Source organism: Lygodium microphyllum, chromosome 12, assembly GCF_053477565.2.
Source record: "Lygodium microphyllum isolate KBCC chromosome 12, Lygodium_microphyllum_v1.1.10, whole genome shotgun sequence".
In the NCBI taxonomy this organism is placed as follows: Eukaryota; Viridiplantae; Streptophyta; class Polypodiopsida; order Schizaeales; family Lygodiaceae; genus Lygodium; species Lygodium microphyllum.
Window position 1 is genome coordinate 141563839 of NC_141146.1, and position 25061 is coordinate 141588899.

Genomic DNA, 25061 nt, shown 5'->3' on the forward strand with positions numbered 1-25061 from the left:
TTTCTATGTAATACTTTAAGAGATGGGGTTTGATGCATTATTGTGGTTGAGTGAGAATGAGCTTGAGAAAGAGGAAGTGCACTAAAGAACATTTACTCTCTTAGCATCATAATCCTATTAATTTGCCCAAGCATGCATGACTAGGAAAGAGCATGAAGAAAAAGAAGAGCATGTGAAAACGCGTACATAGTAGAACGTCCATCTGCACCCAGCAACATGAGTTCTAGAACTCTAGTAGATATAGATGGAGATACATTTGCATTTAGAGATTTATGCACATTTCCCAACCTTATAGGATATGGAGAGGATCATGTTAGGGATGCTATTATCACGTATAAGCATCTTGCCACGTGGCTATTAAGGATGATATTATCATGTGTAAACTTGTTGCCACATATCAATCGCTCAAAGATGAAGATCACTACAAAATCTTGAGTATATTGATAGGGGCTGAAACGTGAGGGAAAGCACAGATTTACAACAATGTTCATAATAGGAGTGTGGTCACACCAACCTTCTCTGCTAAAAGCTTATCGAATATTAACGAAGTCCGCAAAGCATAGAATTGGCTAACTTTGAAAGCTTTTCAACATTTGTGGTAGCAATAAGCAGCAATCGATCAATCATCTACATGTGGCGATTGGATTTGACCAAAAATTCCATTGCCGGGATTTGAACCCGGGTCGCCTGGGTGAAAGCCAGGTATCCTAACCGGACTAGACGACAATGGACTGATGACTATTTGTTACACGTTTTTATTATTAACAATAGTTTTGTGTTATACAAAACCTTTCCTCACCTAATCACTCTCTCGTAACCTACTTTTTAGAGCTTGATATCAATTTATCGATTGCGGCGGAGCATCTAAACGGGCTATGAATGATGCAATCTGGCCCCAGTCGTCCTTTCTGACCTGCGATTTTGCAGACACCAACCGAATATTGGGGGATCCTGATCGCCTTACATCGGTTTATTCTAATCTTAACGTGCAAAGACAATCTATGGAACGAGGCATATTTCATGTAATGAGAATGCTCGGTACAAATAATAATAGTGTATGTGTCAATTCATGATAGTATAGTCTAACGGAGAGATGGCACAGTTCTCTCATCTTGAGTCTTGAACCTGGAAAAAGAAGAGGTAATTTGTGCCTTTTCTCTGAGTGTTCAAAACATCACTTCAATATATCAATGGCTATTGCGATAGGCTAATTGGGCGGAGGAGTGGCCGCGCAATTAGAATTTGGCAGCACATGCACAGGGGGAAATGGTGGGAGGTAGGTCATTTCGACGACGATCTACTTCAGTAATTACCTCTTAATTGCGGCATGGACACTCCCTGAGTAAGCTTCCCAGTCGAGCTTCCCATGCATGGTTTGCATGGAGCTTAGACGGTCCCAGAATAAGCTAGAGTAGGAAGGCACTAAGGATGGCAGCAGGATGAATCAGAGGAAACAGGAAGGAAGGTACCTCTCGGGCATAGTAAGAATGGAGAGGTGGACCGCCGACATGGCAAATATAACTTCGCAGAGGAGAGGAAGACCCCGTCGGCGGACGTAAAGGCTCGAGTCCACGTCGAGGCTTCGCTTGTGTTCTCCCTACAAAAGGTCAAGTGCAGTTATCTCGATTTCTGGCAGGGAGGGTTGTTCTTCTTTGTATGCTTAAGGAGGAGTTCGCCCCATGGTTCATGTTGGCCTATAAGGTTAGAGCCACCCACCATACAAGTAATTTGTCGGTAAGGGCCTCTACTTTGCTCTTATCAATTCTCGTCGTGAGCATTATTGCTAGTCAAGGAAAGTTGGAGACCTCGATTGAGGTGGAAGGATGATGATGGGGAAGCTATAGTGGTATCGACAACGATCAGTAGGATCACCTTCATCATCACATTGAGCAGCTAAGGCTTTGTTGGCCTCCCTACACAGAGTTCGGTTGTGAATAAGGCTAGAGAAGGAAATCATCGAAGAGGGATCATTAATGGTTGGAGATTGGAATAAGACACTATGTGGAGAGTATAGATCGCACAATTGCAGTACAATGATCTTGGCCAAAAGAGAGAGTTGGGATGATCTTTGTAGATCACATATTGATGTAACTGACATTACACACATCATGCCAGATGTTGATGGGGCTCCGTTCACCTGGCATAACAAGCATAAAGACCAATCCTGGTAGGTTGTTAGACTTCATAGGGTATACACTAATCACCACAGATAGTGGATACTCCCCCCAGTCTTAAATTGGTGTTGATTATTGAGCACATTGAATCAAACCATTGCCCAATCCAAGTCACTTTCTACTTGGCTATCCCACCTAAAACTATTGATGGACCATGGGCATTCATGTTTAACACAACCTTTTTAAGGGATTAGGAGTTTGTGCACAACTTGAAGGCATGGCAATGCAAAGAATGAATGATAAACAAAAAGACCCAATAAGGATAGTAAAGGAGTGTGTATTGCAGCAATAGCCAACTATAATTAAAACATGGAAGAGGCAAAGTATGAGTTAGGAGAAAGGCTTTGGATGATGTTGCTCAATGTAGAAATACTATTCTTACTACTCTTTCTGTGCACCCTAATGATGATGCTTTTACTTGGCCCCTATGAGATACTAAATATTTAATTGTAGCTCAAGAATGGCCTAAAGTTGGCATTATCAAATGCAAATAAAGGGTAGATTAACTCTTGATGCTAGTGCCCATGATCCCTACCTTCTTTAAAGCACTCCAAGATGAAGTAGAGGAGAGAACTCATTTCAATTCAAAGATTAGGAGGGCCAACAACACTTTGATATGATTCGTCAATTTCGAATGCTATTATCTAGCATCTTTGTGTCCAACACAAGGAACCCTTCTAAAAGGAATCAAGATTCAAGACTACCTCTCTACCCTCCAAAAGGTGCTAGGACAAGATTCTCCTCTGCTTCATCTTTTATAAATCATTAAAAATGTCTAGATTTATATAGAGCTCTCCTCCAAGAGAGAGCTCCAACTCCCCTTCATTGAGGCCCTCTTCCCCCTCTAGATAAGTAAACGCTTGCTCATCTTGTCCTTGTGAAGACTTAGGTTAGGAGACACTTATTGCAGCCTCATTGGAAACATCCACCTTTTTATCCCCATTAGAGTCTAACCCATCCCATTTGAACAAATACATTCTTGGCTTCAAGTAGGTTGTGCATTTCATGTTGGGGTAAAGGTGCATGTTCCTACGCTACCGTGTATTCACTACATTGATAGTACCTGCACATCTGTATATTGCAGGTGACGGGCGCACGTCACTATCACTTCATTCTTTATTCTTTTAGTGACATAGAATAAAGGAGACTAGTCACACATTGTGACTGTTGGAGCTCCCATATCATGAGTCTCTCTCTCTTGCTCTCTTGCTTCATCCACCATAACTCACACCTCCATTTCTTTTGCTTGCTTGTGCTCTCACACAGGCTTCTCCCTTCAACTAGTATCAGCGCCCTTGATCAAGGAGCTTATTCTCCAATTTGCTTTAGCCTGTGAATACCTATAGCTCAAGGTTTAATGGCTACCCTGGCTTCTTCCATTCGAGGTGACCGTTTGATCTCAACTTGCTCTAAGCTTGATTGACCTTGCCTAGGGCCTTCCAAAGGACTCATTGAACACTAATAAGTGCTCCAATATGGGCAAAAATATCAATAAAGAAGTCAATGTGGATAGCTCAAGTTGCACCTGATTTCAGGCCTCTTCTTTTAACAATAGGACTACTCCTTGCTCTGGCACTTGGTGATTGCTAGGTATTGCTTGCCTACCCTCTCGGCATTGACATTCATAATTGGGCACCGATTTTGAGCTTTCAAACCTCTATTTGTGGTTGGATACTTAGGATAGCATGCTATCATCGAATAGAGATAACCATTTCACCTAATATACCCATATCTTGAGATGATTTGGGCATTGATTTGAGCCTCCAAATCTATTTATTTGCTGTAATATACAACAGACCTGCTCCAAGCACTAAAAGGGTTTACTTTAGTGCAAACTTAGTGATAGTTGCTTCAAAGTCATCAATAGCAAGAGGCATAGTTACATTGTTGAAATCCTTCAAGGCACATTGAAGCTATTATGGCATTGTTTGGCTTGTCTCCATATAGATGCTTATTAATCAAAACTGTGACTCTGCAAGCTTTTTCACATCAAATGCATTGCAAAGAGCTGGATATGGATTAGATAATCTCAATTGCCAAAGTACAGATATATTGGCTTATTTTGATACTGAACCATGTGTTTATAAACTTTGGGATGGCATCTACAAATACTTGTGTGTGTTGCTAGTAACGAAACCTATTATTTTGAATGCTATACTATGATGGTAGAGTAATGTTTCGCTTCTACCAAGGACAATGAGGAGCACATAAATGAGGAAGTGTATTACCTAAGTGTGGGGATCAATACAATTCTATTTGGAGCTTTAGTTTCTTATTTGTTGCTCATTAGGATTTCTATTTTTATTTTTTTATTTAAGGTTCATTGTGTATAATAGACCAAATTTGTTGTTAAGCACCATAATAAACACCATGATGTCCTGCAATTTAAACTCGATTGAAAATGTGTCCATGGGGTCCTACCTTTGTTCCTTTTTTTGGTTTTGGTTTCTACTTTTGTTCATGATCTGTGTCCAGCAATAGAAATATGTGTGTAAATGTCCATGTAACCATAGTAATTTGAAGGATAACTATGACGTTAAATGGGAGACTAGCAACGATTTTAAACGTTATCCTCCTATTGCCACAAACATATTCCCCATGTCTTGTAGACTTTGTAGTAGCTGCGATAACCATATCGGCCTACAAAATTTAGTAAAACAAGCATGTAAACTATATTGTGAAAGGAGTAAATTGCTAAACTAAACATATGGACCTCCTATATAAACTAAAGTAGACCTACTCTTTTTCAAGCTTGACTCGACTTCAATGCCTTGAGAAGGGACCTCCAACTAAGACAGCTTGGTCAAATCCAACTTACACTACAAGGATTTGAGCTGGTAGCGATGACGGGTAGCAGTGTCGCCATTTGCATCGCTATTTGCGACGCAAATAGCGACGCTCCACAGGGAAAAAAGCGGGCCGAAATCGAGCATGGCTTTATTTCGCATTTTCACGTTTTGTGTTTTGAGAGCGAGAGCGAGGGAGAGAGCGATCGTCGTGAGAGAAGGAGAGGAAGAAGACTTGCCACTGCCACCGCCGCCACCGCCACCGTTGTTCGCGAAGGAGAGGAGGAGCCTTCATCGCAAAGAGGAGCCGCCCCACACTCGCCATATCGCATCGGTGAGTCTCCCTCTCTCTTTCTTTTGCTTGTTTAAGGTTTAAATCACTTTCTCTTTTGCTTGTTTAGGAGAGGAAATGAGAGAGAAAGAGAGGGAGAGGGAGAGAAAGAGAAAGAGAAATAGAGGGAGAGGGAGAGGGAGAGGGAGAGTGCATTCTCTCTCTCCCTCTCCCTTTTGCTTGTTTAAGGTTTAAATCACTTTCTTTTTTGCTTGTTTAGGAGAGGAAATGAGAGAGAAAGAGAGAAAGAGAGGGAGAGAAAGAGAAAGAGAAAGAGAAAGAGAGGGAGAGGGAGAGAGAGGGAAAGGAAATGAGAGAGGGAGAGAAAGAGAAAGAGAGGGAGAGGGAGAGGGAGGGAGAGGGCATTCTCTCTCTCCCTCTCCCTTTTGCTTGTTTAATGTTTAAATCACTTTCTTTTTTGCTTGTTTAGGAGAGGAAATGAGAGAGAAAGAGAGAAAGAGAGGGAGAGGGAGAGAAAGAGAAAGAGAGGGAGAGGGAGGGAGAGTGCATTCTCTCTCTCCCTCTCCCTTTTGCTTGTTAAAGGTTTAAATCACTTTCTTTTTTTCTTGTTTAGGAGAGGAAATGAGAGAGAAAGAGAGAAAGAGAGGGAGAGGGAGAGGGAGAGAGAGGGAGAGAAAGAGAAAGAGAGGGAGAGGGAGAGGGAGAGGGAGAGGGAGGGGGAGAAAATGAGAGAGGGAGAGAAAGAAAAAGAGAGGGAGAGGGAGAGGGAGGGAGAGTGCATTCTCTCTCTCCCTCTCCCTTTTGCTTTTGGAGAGTGTTAAGATATATTGTGAAAGGGAGAGGAAATGCGAGAGAAAGAGAGGGAGAGGGAGAGAGAGGGAGAGAAAGAGAAAGATAACATATATTGGAACGATAGCATATCCATGATTATGGTAATGGTATCCACTTTACTTTTTTTATGTGTACCATTACATCGGCTCCTTAAGAGGGCTAAAAATTAGTCATACACTTTATAAAGTCTAATTAGGAGATTTAAGATGCACAATAATAGACTTATCAACGGAAGGACTAAAAGAAAATGATACCCTAGCTAATGGTCATTACGGTACTTCATCAAAATGAACCCAAAAGTATTGTTATAGAAGAAGAATCCCTTAAATTGAGCATAGAATATTTTCTTCAAATGTTATGACTATGAGTAGAATCGATTGAAACAAATTTTATTACTATAGTTTATAAATTTCATAGATGACATTAATTTTAATACATGGACCTAGGACAAAAAAACCACATTTCTAAGATGCTTTTTGTTGAGACTGATTTATTATTAGACTAAGAGATCCTCAATGATGCTCATAACTGGATTACTTATACTCAAAGCCCTCTAGTGCAATTGTATAAGTAATCCTAGTAGAGCCCCTCTAAGATACTCAAAGTACATAACCTAGAGACTGTAGCTAGGTATATAAGGTATAATGGTTGTACAAGAAGACACCTCAATAATTGACTTATCACCATTAAATCCCAAAGAAGAATCGTGTTCCATCCCCTTCAACTCTATATTCACCTCATAAAGAACTTCATTAATCATAGCATCCTTGTCACCAATCTTTTTTTTGCAATGATGAAGTAACATATTCATCACTTTTCCTTTTAGCATCTAAGCCATTATCCAATCTTTTAGTCAAGTCCAAACATTTAGTCTTCGACTCATGAACCTTATGAACCAATGCTTTTTTTTTTTTACAATAACGAATAATTATCTACCGGGACATCCTTGAGCATGGTATATGGCCGAGATATAACATCAATAAATCTCTCAACTACTATGTACAATGCATTCTTTACATTAATCAGTAAAGCATTTCTTATATCTTGAAGTTTAGATTTCAACACGATGGATGCATCAATATCAACCTCAATGTTTTACAAAATTTGCTTCTCAAGCTCTTGCAAAGGCTAAAACCTCTCAAGCAAGAGCTTATGGCCAACTTGCAACTTGACATACATCTCCATAAAGCTATCCATTTGAGCCTCGTTTCCTGTAATGTAGATAAGATGGAAAACGAAGAAGGTCTTATTGTTCAAGATCACGAGGCATATCTTAATCAGCGTGTCCCATGTCCTTGCTCTCAATGCAAGTTGGCAATTAGACGAAAAAGCCGATTGTCTATAAAACGCGTACGACAATTTGGCGAGTTTCAATCTGAGATCATTGATCAGGCGATTGCGGATTTTCAGCAAACGGTAATTTGAAGTTAATATTAATCATGCATTGTACTCGCAAGCTAATTGAAAACCATACACAATAAGATTGGGTCTTGTTGGCAAATTTTCTATCCAGGGGGGTGATGTCTCGTCCCAAGGGGGAGTGCACCCTTTGCGGCCAATTAGAAGAGTTCGTGGGCGTGCGATGGATGGAGTGCAGGAGCCAATCCACCACTCACAAGGCCAATCTATATCGTCAATGCCAGAGGAGACAGACAACCTTCCAGACCTACCTACAATCTTGGAGCCTGAGATGGAGGCAATGATCGATGCATTGATTCCCATGGATGTCGAGACATCTGATCCGCTTAGAGAGGAAGCATCCATACCATTATATGATGGGTGCCGAGTATCTCGGTTGAAGACATTGTTTGCACTCTTAAGTGTGTAAGCAAAATACGGGTGGAGCGATACGAGTGTGACCGAGTTATTCAGGTACCTTGCACATAGGCTTCATTGTTTTTTTTTTTGACAATATTATTACAAACATTTGTGCTTTTTCAAGGTGTTTTATGATTTTTTTCAGGTTATTGAAATATCATATATTACCACTTGCAAATACCATGCTTGAGTCTCGTGATGATGCACGACATGTTTTACGGAAGCTTGGCATGGACTACAATAACATTCATGCATGTATCAACGATTGCATATTGTTTCGAGATGAATACGAGACTATGGAGACATGTCCAAAGTGTGGTGCTCACAGGTATCGACAGGACTTGCAAGGGCAAACCATCCCTCAAAAAGTTCTCAAATACTTTCCGCTCATCCCTCGCATAAACCACATGTTTCGTACGTCCGGCATGGCAAGCTTGACAACGTGGCATGTGCAGAATAGGTCCACGGATGGAGTTCAACGAATATCAGCGGATTCGTGCGCATGGAGCCACATTGACTCTACCTTCCCAGGATTTGCGCGAGAGCCAAGGAATCTTCGGCTCGGTCTCGCAATGGATGGTGTGAACCCATTCGGTCTGCGTTCAACTTCTTACAGTGTGTCGCCTATAGTCCTTGTCAACTACAACATCCCTCCATGGCTTTCTACGAAGAAAGGAAATCTCATCCTTAGCTTGCTCATCCCAGGCCGCTACAAAGTAAAAAAATATGGACGTGTAACTTCGTCCATTAGTCGATGAGCTTAAGATTTTGTGGGAGGAGGGGGTCACTGTGCAAGATATGAGCAGGCGCGATGGTCGACGGTTAGCCAACATTCGAGCCATTCTCATGTGGACGATGTATGACTTTCCGGGATTGGGAGAGTGCTCAGGTGAGCAGACCTCCATTCTCGCTGGTAATATCTATATTTTATCTCATTCAATCAAGTATTCACTAGGTCGTGGCTCACCTTACAGGTCTGGTTACCTCAAGTTATCATGCATGTCCATTGTGTGGGCCAAAGTTAGACTCCCGAAGGTCACGAACCATGAAGAAGATGGTATATCAAGGACATGCCGCTTTCTTGCCGGAGGATCATGAACTCAAGGAAGGTTTCCTTGGACGACCTCCAACACGTATGAACGTGCAAGCTGGTACGAGCTGAAAATGGTCAACCCGGAATCACATCCAAATGGAATGCGACAGTTCTCAGTTTTCTACGAGTTGCCATATTGGACCCACTTACAGGTCAACCACTTGTTGGATCCCATGCATATTTTCAAGAATGTGGGCAGCTTGATATGGGACCACATCACAGGAAAGAGAGACACTATAGGGGCACGAATGGATTTGAAGGAGGTAGGTAAGATGGAGGCGCTTTGGCCACAGTCAAGTGCTGATGGTCATGTGCAGCTTCCTCGCACTCCTTGGGTTTTGTCCACTAAAGAAGAGTGCATTGTGAAGCAAGTAATCAAGTCTATCCGCACTCCGACGAGTATGATGCGTTCTCTCAGGTTCGCATTTTCTAAAGATGACTAATTGTCGGGGCTAAAATCCCATGATTGGCATAAGATATGCTAGGTTTGTTCTATGAATGAATTGTAATTAGCGTGGGCATTTTGCAATTTAAAAAGTGGCCATTATTCATAATGCTTTCTCATTTGTGGCAGTTTGTCCTACCGATCGCGATCGCAGGATGCCTTACTCCAGAAATTCGCGGGGCCATTTACAAGTTGTCGGCTTTGGTGCAATGGATCTCACAGAAAGAGATTAAGACGTCCTCTATTGAATCCCCGAGGCAGGGAGCAGTGGAGACGGTCTGTCTCTTTGAGAAATACCTGCCCACTAGCATGCTCACGATACAAGTCCACCTTCTTGTGCATCTTGTGGACGAAGTGGAGATTGCTGGACCTGTCCATATGCAATGGATGTTCTTCCTGGAGAGCTTCATGAAAACCCTAAAAGGCTTTGTGCGACAACGAGCTTGGCCAAAAGGTAGCATGGCCGAAGGTTGGTTGGTGTCAGAGGCGTTAGTGCATATCTCACAATGGCTACCAACGGTGGAACCAGACAATGAAATGCTATGGACGCTGAAGGACGATGATAGACTGACTGGAGATGTGGTGGTTGGAAATGGGGTAGAAAAAAGAATGGATGCCTCAATGGAAGAGAAGGTGAATCGCTTTTGTATGTTGCACCATGCCTCCATGGAGACATGGCTCACCAAGTACCAAATTGCAAGGCAAGATCGAGAGGAAGCGCGAGCTAAATTTTGACGTAGTATGCGTCATCGACCGATTCGATATCCTGAAGGCATGGAGGAGATGCCGCGGTTTATGTCAACACGATGGTTGCATGGAGCCTTGACCGCAGCATCCAGCGAAGGGATAGAGGTCTCAATGGAGGAGTGGAAATTCTCGAGGGGATGTAGTCCAAAGGTGATGAGGGGTTTAGAATCTGTCGTATCTAAATTTTATATGCGACATCTAATTTGAGTGTTTCAATGTACAATACAAAATATATAGTGCAGCGTGGTCACACGGACGGCATTTTCGCGTGGAGCATATTGACAAAATGCGCTCCATAATGGACTGTGGTGTCATGGCAAGGTTCGAGCAAGAGAGCCGACGACGAGCAACGGATCCGAACACGGTTGTGGATGAGATGGAGTATTTTGGGAACTTGCAAAGTATTATTACAGTGGATTACCGTAGCTTCTCCATGATACTATTCGATGTGCAGTGGTTCAAAGTGGTACTTGGAGGAGCTGGAGCAACAGTTCGACGAGGTCCATCGGGATTTCTCGAAATAGATTCCGAAAAAAATTGACGGATTTGCCCGACACCTTTGTGTTGCTGGCCCATTGTGAACAGGTGTATGGAATCATTTTCTTGCTAATTGTAATACGACATGGTTTATGTCACAATGGTTTGAACTCGCTTTGTACGTGTTTGTGAACATGTAATCTTCTATCCAAACCCCCGACAACCTCGATGGTGGTATGTTATACCTTCAACTCCCCGAAGTGCGAGAGTATATGATCAGCGATGTTCCGAGCATAGATGAAGATAATATGCAAATAGAGGGGTCGATATTACAAGGGGTGGAGGCCTCGAAAGCTTGGAGCCCGCATCCGCTAACAATGATGGAAATACAGGAGTCCAAAAAATTTTTGAGAATGAGGTGGACTCATTCTTTTGTGGTGACATGTCTATCGACCTTCCAGTGTATGCGGAGTTGTGTCAGGAGATTAACATGGGACCATAGGATACTTCATACTTGGAGCATCCACTTACTCAATTCGTTGTTTAGATCTCTTATAAAGATACATAAGATATGCATTTTAAGTGAGATCTTTTTTTTAGGATTTATATTACTGTGCTTTGTATAATTTAAATTGATTATTCTAACACCATTTTTTATCTGTGCAGGTGACATTTTCAAGATGAGTCGAGGGATGAGCGACGAGAAGTTGCAGGACATCTTCACACGCATGTCTCCAGACCAGCTCGCGAGATTCATAGAGATGGCAGACCAAGAGCTGTCTCGTTCTTCGTCAGGGCGCTCTGCAAGATCTGCTTCAGCGCGATCGGATGCTTCGGCTTCGAGCAGACGATCTCGATGCTCATGACTTGGGCCAAAGGGAGGGATTGCATCGGGATCAGGGGGATGCTGCTGTGGAGACATGGATGTGGTGTCTCCGTCTCGTCGTTCAGCTGGAGCTGCATCACCTCTAGGATTTGTCACACCCGTGGGGACGTCTACTCTAGTTACTTTGGCTTTTGCGCAGCCGTCAGCAGGTGGCACCCCCTTGGGTGCCACTCCGAGAGAGGTTACCCCCGTCGGTACACCGGATGTAGAGGGGTCTCCTGGATATGCCCAGGAGCGTGGACGAAGATGGGAGAGGACCCATCTTAGGCAGACTCCTAGGGGTTATGGATATCTGGTCGATAGTAGGTTAGGAGCCATCATCATGAATGATGAGGGGAGGAGGGTGATGGCTCGCATGAGAGAGTTGTGCCAACAAGTTTTTCAGCACAACGTCCTGGATCATTGGAAGAATATATCGGAGGGGAGCAAGGACTACATAGTAGCATCCTTGCACGAGGAGTTTCCAGTGCCAGCCGCAGTAGATAGATTCTCTACGGGCTGGATGATGGATTGCATGCATGCATACATGTCACATAGACGATCCGACGCACGCAAGGCAATTAAGAGTGGGGCTGCAAAGCCCGAGTGGTTAGATACAGACGACTGGCGTCGACTGAGGGAGGAGGCTACAGATTCTCCAAGATGTTGGAGTCAGCAGCGCGAGGCAGCAAGGGCACGACTCGAGGCCGGAGTGGTCCATCATCTTGGGAGTGGTGGCCACAGGACATATTTAGAGGACTTTGTAAGTTTCTCTTTTGTTTTGCTTGTTTGTTTTTTTGAAATATTCTTTGTACTGACAATCATGTTTCTAACAGTTAGCATTTTGTTTTCTTTGCAGCACTCCATTACAAATCGCGATCCGCAAGGCCTTGAGACTCGATATGCAGAGAGGCACGGTCTCAATGCATTGATCGACCGATTGTATAGACGCGGCGGCCCTGTAAGTCACTCATCTTTCTTATCCGTAGTTACCATGAGATATTTGAATGCATTATTGTATGGTGGATTGATGTGTTGTTTCTTTTTCTGCAGAATCCATTCGATGCTCCTTTGTGGCGGGATGAGCTTTCGGGGGACGAGGATTTGTAGCTCGCCCTTGGATCCTTGGAGCTCACACACCTTTATTTTTTAGTTGCCTGATCTATGTAGACATTTTCTATGTATTAGTGATATCTTGTGATGATTGTATCAATCGCTTTTTATGCGATCATGTATTTATTTCATGTATCAGTTTTATGATTTCAGTATACATTCTTTTTGTTTGCAAGCGCTTTGTATACAGTAGTGCAGAAACTATTTTGTATGGCTCTACAAATTTTTTTTAATCCCTGTTACCGTCGCTATTAACATCGCAAATTTACTGCTCGCGTCGCTATTGCCATCGCTATACACGTCACAAATTTACTGGTTACATCGCTATTGGTGTCGCTATTAGCGTCGCTAATAGCGACGCATATAGCGATGCCAATAGCGACGTTTCTATGGCGTCGTCAATAACGATGCTTTTTGCGATGACGGGGGCAAATTTTGTTGTTTGTATTTTCGTCGCTTTAAACGCCGGTATAAGGTCTATATCTTGTAGTATTAGGGATCAAGAGCTAGCCATGATGATTCAAATAATCACAATGGTAATGCTTTGGTAGATGAGATTGTCATCCAAATGAACTTGAATACTCATAACATTACATGCTTCCAATCACTTTCTTGTGAGAGCAACATTTTCATTGGTTTTAAGTTATATATGACTGAATAAGTTGGTGCTCCTTTACAAAGGATATTACAAATGCAAGACCCTTCTTGAACACATTCCAATTGAGTACCTTCTTGTCAATTGTTAGAGAAAAATGCAAAATGAACTATGATATTTTCATCAAATAGGCAACAATAAGGCACTTAATTAGAAGGCCTCACATATGATTTGACCTTTGTTAGTAGCACCAACTTGTTTTGCTAGATACAATTGAAGGCCAACACTGAAAGTGCTCCCACAAGGAAGCAATTGTAGGCATGTGGCATTGTGAGTATTTAAGCTTATTTGGATAAAAATCTCATGTACCAAAGCATTTTTGTTGGGACTATTCTCTCTCTCTCTCTCTCTCTCTCTCTCTCTCTCCACCCCCCTCTGGAAGCATGACATGTGAGATAGCCATGTGAAAGCATCATAAGCCAACACACACTCACTCTAATGTAGCCCTTGGATATACTCTCTCGATTTCTCTTTGACATCATCCTTGGGATATGTCATCTAACTTCTATATGATAGCCAATATTATTGCAAATCAATGCAAGAAGTGTCATGTTTCAATGAAAAGTAGAATGTCTAGTAATGATCTACCATGTGTGTCTCATAGGGAAATCCCTAGCAACAATGGAACCATCCATGAGCTCTCCATAATTGAATAGAGAGGTTGAACTTAAGTGTAAAAAAGAAAAGAGGGAATATTGGGCTTCTCAAAAGCGGAAGCAATGAGTGGCAATAGTCAAATCTAGAATGGAATGCAATAATGGGATGCTAGATGAATGAAAAAAATGCATGATATTTCAATCTATGGTAGACCCTCATAGACCATTTCAAGAAATTAACCATTGGAATGGATACATGTGCTAGAAAGAAAATACTCGATGAAGTCCTTCACCATCCTTGCTTCCATGCTACACCAATTGATTCCAAAGAGTTGGAAGAAACTATGTTGAGAAGATCTGCAACACTTTGCATCATGTGAAGATCACAAAATCTTCATATGAGTTTTTAATGAAAAAATCAATTATATTAATATTAATGAATGGTAAAAGTGGGGGAAAAGTATTGTTATTAGCATATACTAAGCTGCCAAGATTATGGGAATCCACAAAAGAAACTTACATATAGCCAAACATTACTTAGGAATGGCAAGTGAACCTAATGGTTTGTTCCTTACATTTACATGTCATAGACAAGATGGACAGAGAATCCACATCACTCAAACTGTCAAAGTCTTATTCTTTCAGTTTTGGATGGATGAGACAAGGATGTCCACCAAAAGAAAAGGATATTTGTAGTAAAAGACTCATTGGATGTTCATATGTAAAACATCCAATCCACCTTTTAGATAATCCTCATGTAGTTTAGTTGTTTTATAGATACCATTATGTATTGGTACTACAACTTGTTTTGGGATTTTCCACCAATTGTTGCAGTGCTAACAAGTTTGGAAACATTTACTACATTAGTCCCTAGCAATTCCAAATGTAATGTTTCTTCAGTATTTCTTTGTTTTTAAAGCAATGATGTTGGTGAATGGTGAGACCGAGGGGGTGGGGTTGAGGTAAAGCTCTAATATGAGCATAATACAAGTTGCCAAGCTTATGGAAATCCACAAAAGAAACTTACATATAGCCAAACATTACTCAATAGCTATGCAAATGGCTTTTTACCTACATTTGACAATGTAGCATACTAGCCTGCAACAATTGGTAATATTGTTTTTCTTAAGTATTTCTAAATATTTCTGAAGCAATTTATTCTTGTGCTTATATATCACTCTTTTATGTCTTTAAACCAAATTTTCACTTTATTGGAGATGGTTATAAGTGGTGTGCTACAACTCTTTGCTATCTCTAAACTAATATTTTTTTCTATATACCGCTCTTTTCTATCTTTGAACCAATGTTTAATTTTGTTGGAGCTAGATATAAGTGGTGCACTACAACTCATAAATGGTCGCCACCACTAACACTACTACACTAGTAGCATTAAAATATGTGCAACTAGTTATAAGTGATATTCTACCACTTACAAGTGGTGTGCTACTAATAATGAGTTTTGTGATTCACTTATAATCACAAGTGCGTCACTATGACATGCTATAGCTTACAGGGCATGCACTTTCCAATGCAAAAGGTGTGCTACACATGCAAGTAGTCACTACAACTTATATGTGGTGCATTACAACTTGTAAATGGTCATCCTTTTGCAACTTGAACCCTACCCCCTAAAAGTGGGGTACTACCATTCACTAGTGGTATGCTCCCACATACAAGTGATAATACCACTCAAAAAGTAATATGTAAAATTTCAAGTGATCTGCTACCACTTACTAAAGGTTTAACACTACTACCACAAGTAGTATACCACTTGTAAATTTTTCCTTTGGAACCATCTGAAAGTGGTTCCTTATCCCTTACAACTACTCTCCAAATAATTTAAGTGGTACCTACCATTTGAAAGTGGTCCCCTACCACTTGCAACTGGTCCCCTACCACTTATAGGTGGTGTGATATTGTTCCCAAGTGGTCTTCTACAACTTTTTATTAGAGTACTACCACTTTGAGGTGGTGGCATACCATTCCCAAGTAGTTTGGTATACCTTACAATTGGTTACCTACTACCTAAAAGTGGAGCTTACCACTTTCAAGTGATCTACTACCAATTTACAAGAGGTCTATCATCACCACTTTCAAGTGGTCTACCACCACTTACAAAAGCTGTATGCCCACGATCCAAATGTCTTTACCATTTATTTATGGTGTACCATCATTTCAAAGTGGTCTCCTACCACTTAAAACTCAAGTCCTATCACTCATTCACAAGTAATGCACTACCGTTAACAAGTGTTTCAAGTGATCCTCTATCACTTAAATGTATTATGTACCATTTCCAAGTGGTCTACTACCATTGACAAAAGGTTTGTCATTACTAACAATAATAAACTATTTGTAAATATTTGTTAACTAAACTCATGTGATTGCAAATCACCTATTTATACCCACCACTTTTTTGTGTAGGTGGATTGCTTGTTTGTAGCTACTAAAACAACCATCGATAATGAGTAACTTACAAGCTAAACGTGGCGAATTAATGCTTTGCAATAATGATCACCATGCCCAAGTGGTGGCAAACCACTCGCAAGTAGTTGTTTTTCACTTTCTAGTGGTTTGCTTTGATTCACCACTCGTAAGTGGTAAATCACATTATTCTAGTGATTGTTAACCTCTTCCTAGCAATTGGTTGCTCACTACTTCCAAGTGAGACCACTTAAAAGTCATTGCTTTTCATTAATGATTAGTCTGCCCACTTGCAATTGGTCAACCATATTATTCTACTAATTGGTCCTCTTCCTAGTAATTGGTGTTGAGAACTTTCATATGGACAAATCACCACTTCAAAAGAAGATTTTGATATTCTTTATTGGCACTTTGAAGCATTTGAATACCATTGCAAAGCGGTATTACAATAGTTTCTTGTCATAGAGAAGCTATTAAGTGTTTACAATAGTCCCATGTGGTTATTTAGTAGTTTAACTAGTTCTAAACACTAGAAAGTGGTATTCAGCTTTGTAGTGTGTTGACTATTAAGGCCCCATCGCTCTCAAGTGCTCATAGACTAGTATTTTTTAATATCACCCCCTATCATTTCCCCACCTTTTGGAAGTGTCCCCCACCTATTTTTGTTACCAACATCACTCTCAAGTATTGCAATACTAGTTTTGATTGTTGCCACATCAATCTCTTGTGGTGTTGAACCGCTAGATAGTGGTGCTATTGCATGTGCTTTTTATGGTGTATTAGTTTACATGTAAAATAATTCTTATGAATATAGCTTTTAGACACGTTGACTTCTTTTATTTAGTGATCTAGAATTGACGATTACTACTAATAATGTGCTTCTATATTCTAGGTTTAACTCTATATTAGATTTAGTGGAAAGTAGTGAGATACCCAGATTTCTCAACTTTGTTTTGAGTCTCTCAAACCATTCATAGCCTAGAAATTGAGGGATTGCTACACGTGTTGCTCTACTATATATATATATATATATATATATATATATATATATATATATATATATATATATATATATATATATATATATATATATCCTAAAAGAGGTTGCAGAGCACATCCAAACTCGAAGTTTTGAGCTTCATGGTTCTTATTGCACATACAACTATTTTTTATGCGGTCATCATCATGGAGTTGTCAACAATGGATGTCTTGTGTCTAAAAATATAAGTAATAGTATCACTTTACTTTGAGAGCCTATCCCTTGTTCTTTTCCTTTTTATCATAATTTCCATTGCTATAAATGCTTAATGGAAATTTGTAATCCATGTGGTGTTAGTAAAATTCATCTTTGTCTAAGAGATCTTGAGCAAAGTAAGCAAGTATCTATAAAGGTCTTTCAAAATATGGTAGATATTGGTAGATAAAAAAATGAAAGCAGGAAGAGCAGTCTGAAAAACATTGCCTAGAAGAAAATGCTACCTACAAAACTTCTACAACAATTGAAAGCACTGGAAAAAGTATGACATGCACAATTTCATATTTAGGTGGCAAGCACAATAGTTCAAAGATTGCATTTCCTTGTGTCTAGATGAGATGGTGGTGTTTATCATAGACTTTGCAAATAATTACTTCTTTAAGGAGAAAAATGAGATATAGTAAATGCATTATAACAACCATGAGGTCATTATCTTTGTTGTGACTACTTATTTTTGCATAATTAGATTGAGTGCGATAAAGAAGTTCATATACTTTCTTATCTGGGATATTGATAAACAACATGACACCTTATTTGTGGACCGTGCTTTTCTCTTACATGCTTAATGGCTAAGAGATCAAAGGCTCAACTTTACAAAACACTAGGTTGGTCAAATTGTGCACCTTCACAATTGAAACCAAAGTGGTTGTTTTACTTTATTGCTAGATATTGTGGCATTATTGATATGAAATGAATCAGAATTTTTCTTCTCGGAACTTGGAAAGGGAGAATATGATCGACTTGGGATAGTCATAAAAAGGGATCCAACTCATGAGTAGCTGAAGAAAAATAGTGTCTATTTGACCTATGCTAATGAAGTTTTTGTAAAAAATACACTGTGCAACAAACAAAATCCGAGCAAGGAATATGGAGTACATAGCAAATATTAGAAGACCAAAAACTTTAATTCTACACAAACTGATACGAAGATGGCTCTATCCACTCGTGCATTTCCAATGTGATGCTTATATTGTGATTTAGATAGCTAATATGTGAAGAGCTTAAGGCTAGCTTGAACAATTCTAAGTGGATGAAAGATAAATTAATTATGGCTTTGGTGGGGTCATCCTTCTATAGCCTAGGAAGGTAGTCTAGTTGGCCTATCTGACAATATTATGAACTTTCCTAGTCAGATAGAAAATATTCTAGGGAATATTCCCTTTACCTTTGCGTCGCGAGGGCATTGCCCCTAGACCCCCATCAGGGGGGCAACTAGCCCCCTTGAGAATCCTTAGCCAAGGGCCACTTTTGCAACCCTCTAAACCCAAAATGGGGATCCCAAATAACTCCCACTTCTTGTGACATCCAAGATTCATGTTGTGAGAATTGGTGCTGTATCACTTCAAAGTAGTTAAAGTGCCAACACACCACTCAAAAGTTCTGAAAACCACCCAAAAGTGGTTCTAAACATTTAGAATTCAAGGAACATGAATACCACCAAAACACTTAAAGAGTTTAAAAGTGTATATATCACAGAGAGAAGTATGCGACATGATATCTAGAAGTTCTAGTACAAAAATTGGTCCTTTTAGGGTTATTCAAGGAATGTTCTTTGTATACTATAGGGAGTCCAGGTTGCTCCCATGAGCACAACCACAATAAAAGTGTGTGGGTGAGCTAGTAAGGGTCTTACTCCTTGTGTACGACGGGATCAAAAGTAGGTGGACATATGTAGTTGTTTGAGTCCTTTTTGAGGTTTTTATACTTGCAGTGATTAACTAGCAATGTGTGATTGGCATCTATTCAGAAAACTTGTTCTAAAGCTAAAAAAGAGGCTTAAAATGCATAGGCTTATCTATGATTTCCTTTGGAGCATTGAGAATGGCCTCAAATTAGTTCCACTTCTCATAGTCCAATCACATAAAATATCCAAAAAGTAATAAGCCATGTTTGATTGAAAACCTTTGGCCAACATGACTTCATGATGAAGTCAATCTTGTGCATGAAGCAAGAGCTCTAAATCATGACGTTTACTATTGACTCAAATCCCAAATAAAGTGCTAAGCATCATGCCTAGGATAAACCCATTGCTACTTCCTTAGTCTTGAAAATTTAATGCACCTTGAGATTGGAGATGGTAGATTTATAATTCTTCATGTTTTTCATTTTTTCTTGAAAAAACTATTTTGATAAGCAAGCCACTAAGATCAAGAACAATAAGTTTCTTGATTCTACAAAAGTTTGTAACTAGATACTACCATCTCGAGCAGTCCAATGAAATCTCATCAATCCCAGGATGGATCTTGCTTTATTACTTCATCTTGATGCATGTGGGCATTTACCTTACTATCATCAATCGGTTTGTCTACCTTGTCATCCGATTCTTTGATCTCTGCTATCTAGTCCAATTTTTCCACATGTAAATGTATGTTTGTACAAAGTCTTGAGGAACACTTTTATCAACTTTTACCTTAAATTTTGAGCATTGAATCTAAATTATTTGCTGAATTGAATTACTTTTGAGCCACAAATGTATTGTACAAAACATTTAGAGCTTCCTCTTCCTCTTTATATCTCCCTCTTCCACAAATTTTTCTACGAGTGTCACAAATATGTTTCATTAGACCTTATGGTGTTTGCACCATCATAGATCACGACTTGGTAAAGATTCTATGAGATTTGAGAAATTCTATATACATTTGGTGATCAATGTCATCTCTTAAGAGCAACATGTAGCACATTCCTCGATGAGTTGTTTGGTCTCTAAGTTGCCACCCCTCACCTGATCTAAGTTCTAGAATTGTCCAAACTTTAGGTCCTTGTAGTTCATGATTTGGGGGGTTTTAGTCCATATTTTGCTTGTCCTTTGCTTGTGCGTGCAAATTAAGATACACCCTTGGTTTCTTTTGCGACTTCATCCTATCTTGTCATCTACTCAATAAACACAAAAATCTTACTTAATGCATTTACTTACACATCATTGCTTAACAAAATTGACTTATTCAACATTTGCAAAGAAAGAATTCTAGTCCTTCTAGGTTGACCTTAGTTGGTACCCCTTGTTAAGAAATATGTAATGCTTCCTAGCATTTGGGGTATTGTGGGTGTCAAGTGCACAATTTTCTTGTGTGCAAGTGTTATTTTATTGGGATTTTATTGTGTGCAATTTTCTTGTGTGCAAGTGTTATTTTATTGGGATTTTATCCATGTACCTAGGGAAAAGTATGTGTTTATTTTTGTACACAAAAAATTGGGCTATTATAGTATAATCTCTTCTAGACATGGAACAAGCTATTTGTAAAAATCCAAATTGTATTGAAGAGATGCATATACATCAAGAATGTGTTGGGTACATGGCAAAAGCAAGATATAGATTAAAAACATGTCTTCTTGACATAATTACTAATGATATACAAGTCTTCTTCTATTACTATCTTGTAAAACTGAGGTTGTTATTGGAGCTTCTCGTTTAATTAAAAGTTTCACAATATTTTCAACACTCATACAAAAGTGTGCATCTCATATGTTGGATCACACTTGAAAGCCTTTATGGCTCATATTTGTTAGCTTTGGTCATCGTTAGATGACTTTTAATTTTAATAGTCAAAGCTTGGATGGCATACCATACTAATTGTTTGTATGCTTTCCATCCCTATTGGCAAAGTTTAGTGTGAAAAAATGGAATTGGCCATTACAGCATTGGACATATGAGCTTCAAACGTTCATGCATAATGAGTGGCTAATGGATGTAGATATGTTGATCTTCCTCCCATATCATTATCATTGTGAACATTTGCTACTTTTTTGGCAATACTCCAATGTCCACTTGGTTGAACACACAAGCAAGTATAGTCATTTGTTCAAATTTTTTCATGCACTTAATCTAAGGTAGATTCGACTTCAAGATATCTCCTCTATCATTTTATCAATTCTTCCTTCAAGCATGCCAAGGATTTTTATTGAGAATAACACATGTCATGTAGCTAGATGACTTTCATTGGAGGGTATGATAATTCCAATTTTACTTGATTAGAAAGTAGTAGCTACTTGTTATGTGGATTTAGCAATTTTAGTAGTCAAGGATGAATTGAATTCATTGACCTAGTCTTTATATCCATTATCATTTAAGCATTGAAGCATCATTTCTTCACTAACTCAATGGATGTAATCACATCAAATGCTATGGCAATTCCAATTTCACTCTTGATTAGAAAGTAGTAGCTACTTATTCTATGGATTTAGTAGTGTTAATAGTCAAGGACGATTGTTGACTTGGTTGCATGCATAGATTAGAAGTAGTACTATATTGAGAAGATACAAAAATAGGGTCAATAATGAACTTCTTCTTATGGGCTTTTGATGATTCTATTGCTTTCCCCTGAGGAGCCAAGCTTTTAGATATTGACATGCGGCAGAAAGCTCCTAATGTTCATTTCTTGCTTTTAGGATGCTTGTTTTCTTTTTTACACCATCAATTTCTTTGAGTGCTTGGCAATGATCGTGGATGGTTGTAAAATGCCTTAATAAAAAATTTCAAACAACCATTAAAGAAAGAACAACACCACTTGAAAATAACAAAGCAATCATCATCATCATCATCTCTACCTACCTCATCATCATCATACATCATCTTTTGCATGTGTCATCACAATCGAGTCACCATCATCTTCCTCATCATCACACCAAAAAGGATATGCCATCTCACAAAGCTGCACAAAGATCGATGAACATGACTAAGAAAATGTTGTTGAGAAATAGTGAGGGCTAAAGGCTATATAAGGCTTATTGCTACTAAGGCTTGACACCACTAATTATTTTAGTATTGCACTACTTATCCCAAACTATATATATATATATATATATATATATAGAGAGAGAGAGAGAGAGAGAGAGTGTGTGTGTGTGTGTGTGTGTGTGTGCAAGAAGGTAAGGGAGAAGAGGTAGTAGGAGATAGTGATAGAGGAGGAGTTAGAGGGAGAGATAGTGAGAGAGAGGGAATTAGAGAGATAAAAGGGGAAGATAGTTAGAAGAGAGGGAGCTAGAGAGTGATAGAGAGAAGAGAGATAGTGGGAAGAGAGGGGAATAGACAAAGAGATATAACACTCGGATTATTCTTTCCTCCCGACCTAGATACTCTCCTACTTTGCCAAGACTCTACATATCCCATTTGCCTCACCCAGCTTTACTTTAAGACATATGGATTCAGAGGATCTACAAGAGTCCAAGAAGGGATAGAACACAAAATGTGTTAGAAGAAGTTTGCTTGCTACAATGGTCCCAAAGTAGCAAATAATTGGAGTGGGATGAGGTTGCACGGGTGAATGAAGTTCTATCCACATCAACTTCCATTCAGGTGCCATTGGATATATTTAAAGTAATTTTGATTAAGTAGATGGATAGATTAATTGATTGATTAATCAATTATTGTTACTGCTTGCAACAGTGAAGGGTATCCATCCTTGAATATCCCTTAATTATTGTGCATCAAAGAGGGAATTCCAACTTTGAACACCCTTAGAATATGGAAATGAATTTTCCATTGGAAACTATTCATGATTATCCCTTAAAGGACATAACTACTAGGAGTAGAGGTAGATGCCTTGCTCATGCGTGTCAATGTGTTGGATGCTAAAGTGTTGCATCATTTAGAGGAAAGGTTATGGCCATTGAAAAGTATAGAGAGGGAGGGTTTGATAAGTATTGTATCCTAAACACTAGGGAGACTATCATGTATCGCTTTACGTGATTGGACTCTAAGGAGAAATAAGTTGTAGATTGTATCTTCTTTTAAACTACTTTGGTTTCAATGAAATGTTTTACTTTCAAAAATGATGATTTCCTAGCTAAGAATAGGCCGATTTCCTTATTTGTGGATTTTGAAAAAAGAGATATTGTGCCCACATATAGGTGGATTCTTGGATATGCCTTAGGTCCCCCTGGAGTAGTGGTAGATCCCTTTCACCAAGGGATAGCCAACGGGTACTAGGACCAAACTTGGATGTGAGAGGTCTCTCCATAGGAAGGATGTTAGGCTAGGAGGTGACAAGGGTGTCAAGAGGGCTCTAACTGTGAATTCATTGGGTATCAAGGACCAACCTAACCTCTATGAGTTTGAGATGGTCTTCTTGGAAGACCTTGATGCTAGAGAAGGGTGGATTGGTGGATTGTGCCCATGCATGAGTATCCAAATACTTTGGATACAAATCTAGTGTAAGGAATAGAATATCAGCATAGCATTGCACCTTGGAGAAGGTGAAGATAAATATCCTATTTATAGTTGTTTTTAAAAGATTGTTTGAAATGGTATTTGTGTACATGCCTAATTTACACAAGTACATATTATTTTTAAAACGACTAATTAAGGAAGATGATTGCTATATGTCATATTAAATCATGATAGGAATAATTAGCAAAGTAAAGAAACCCTGGAGAGAAGTGGATGGCTAGATCTCTGACAGCAGGTCTTGCTAAAGGCAGAGTGATCTTGATTCATCAAGAGGCTTCCATCACAATTCAAGCATTAGATTAGGCAAGTTTAGAAATAGCCAAGTGTTGACTATCCTAGCCTATCATTATTAGAACCCAACCTGTGACATTTTAGGGGGCTAGATCTTAGACTTTATCCTATGGGTAGAGGGGTTGACACATGTCACTCCCCCTCATTTCTCACTCTCTTTGAACCAAATGCAGCAATGGTTCACTTTGGCCTAAGGGATGATAGCAATGTGGTCACCTCAAAAGATGATGCTAGAAGGTTGATAAGAGACCACATCATTTAACTTAGGTTCCCATTTTAGGTCAATCCTTGTGGGTTTGGGTGGAGCTTCTCCTTTGAAGTAGACTCAAGTAGTTCAAGTTCTAATTATTTTGAGGTGGCAATAGTCTTGATCACTTCTTAATGGGCTACAAAAATACATGCTATCAATGCTCATCTGGATCCAAGCCTACTTATAAGACCACATTGATAACTAAGGGTTTCAAGAAGGAACATGGTGTTGACTTCGATGAAGTCTTTTCTCCTATGGTCAAAATGATGACCCTACACTTGGTACTAGCATTGGTTGCTTAGCTTGATCTGGACCTTTATTTAGATGGATGTAACTATGGATTTTCTACATGGGGACTTGCATGATGAGATTTTTATCTAGTAGCTCAAGGGATTTGAAAAAAAGGCAGAGAACGCCTAGTGTGCAAGTTGAGAAAGAGCCTTTTTGGCCTTAAATAGGTACCTAGGGGATGGTACCACATGTTTGATGGTTTTATGCATTCCCAAGGATATAGCTATAGTGCTATGGATCCATGTTTATACACGAAGAAGGCTTGTGATGGCAGCCTTATGATTTTGGTACTCTATGTGGATGATATGCTTATTGCTGGAAGTGCTCATGATGAGCTAGATGACTTGAAAACTCAGCTCAAGAAGAGCTTTGAGATGAAGGATATGGGACAAGTCTCACGTATTATTGGGATGCGCATCACACGTGATCACTCTAAGGGGGTCCTTTATCTATCACAAAATGTGTATATCCAAAAAGTCCTTGAGCAGTTTTATA

The 25061-nt window shown here is 39.5% G+C and overlaps 1 non-coding gene across 1 annotated transcript; it reads right to left on the bottom strand.

The window, feature by feature from the left end:
- Positions 1-657: 657 nt before the first annotated feature.
- TRNAE-UUC (transfer RNA glutamic acid (anticodon UUC)) lies at positions 658-731 on the bottom strand. Its single transcript has one exon. It is a non-coding gene; the product is annotated as a tRNA-Glu (tRNA).
- Positions 732-25061: the final 24330 nt, after the last annotated feature.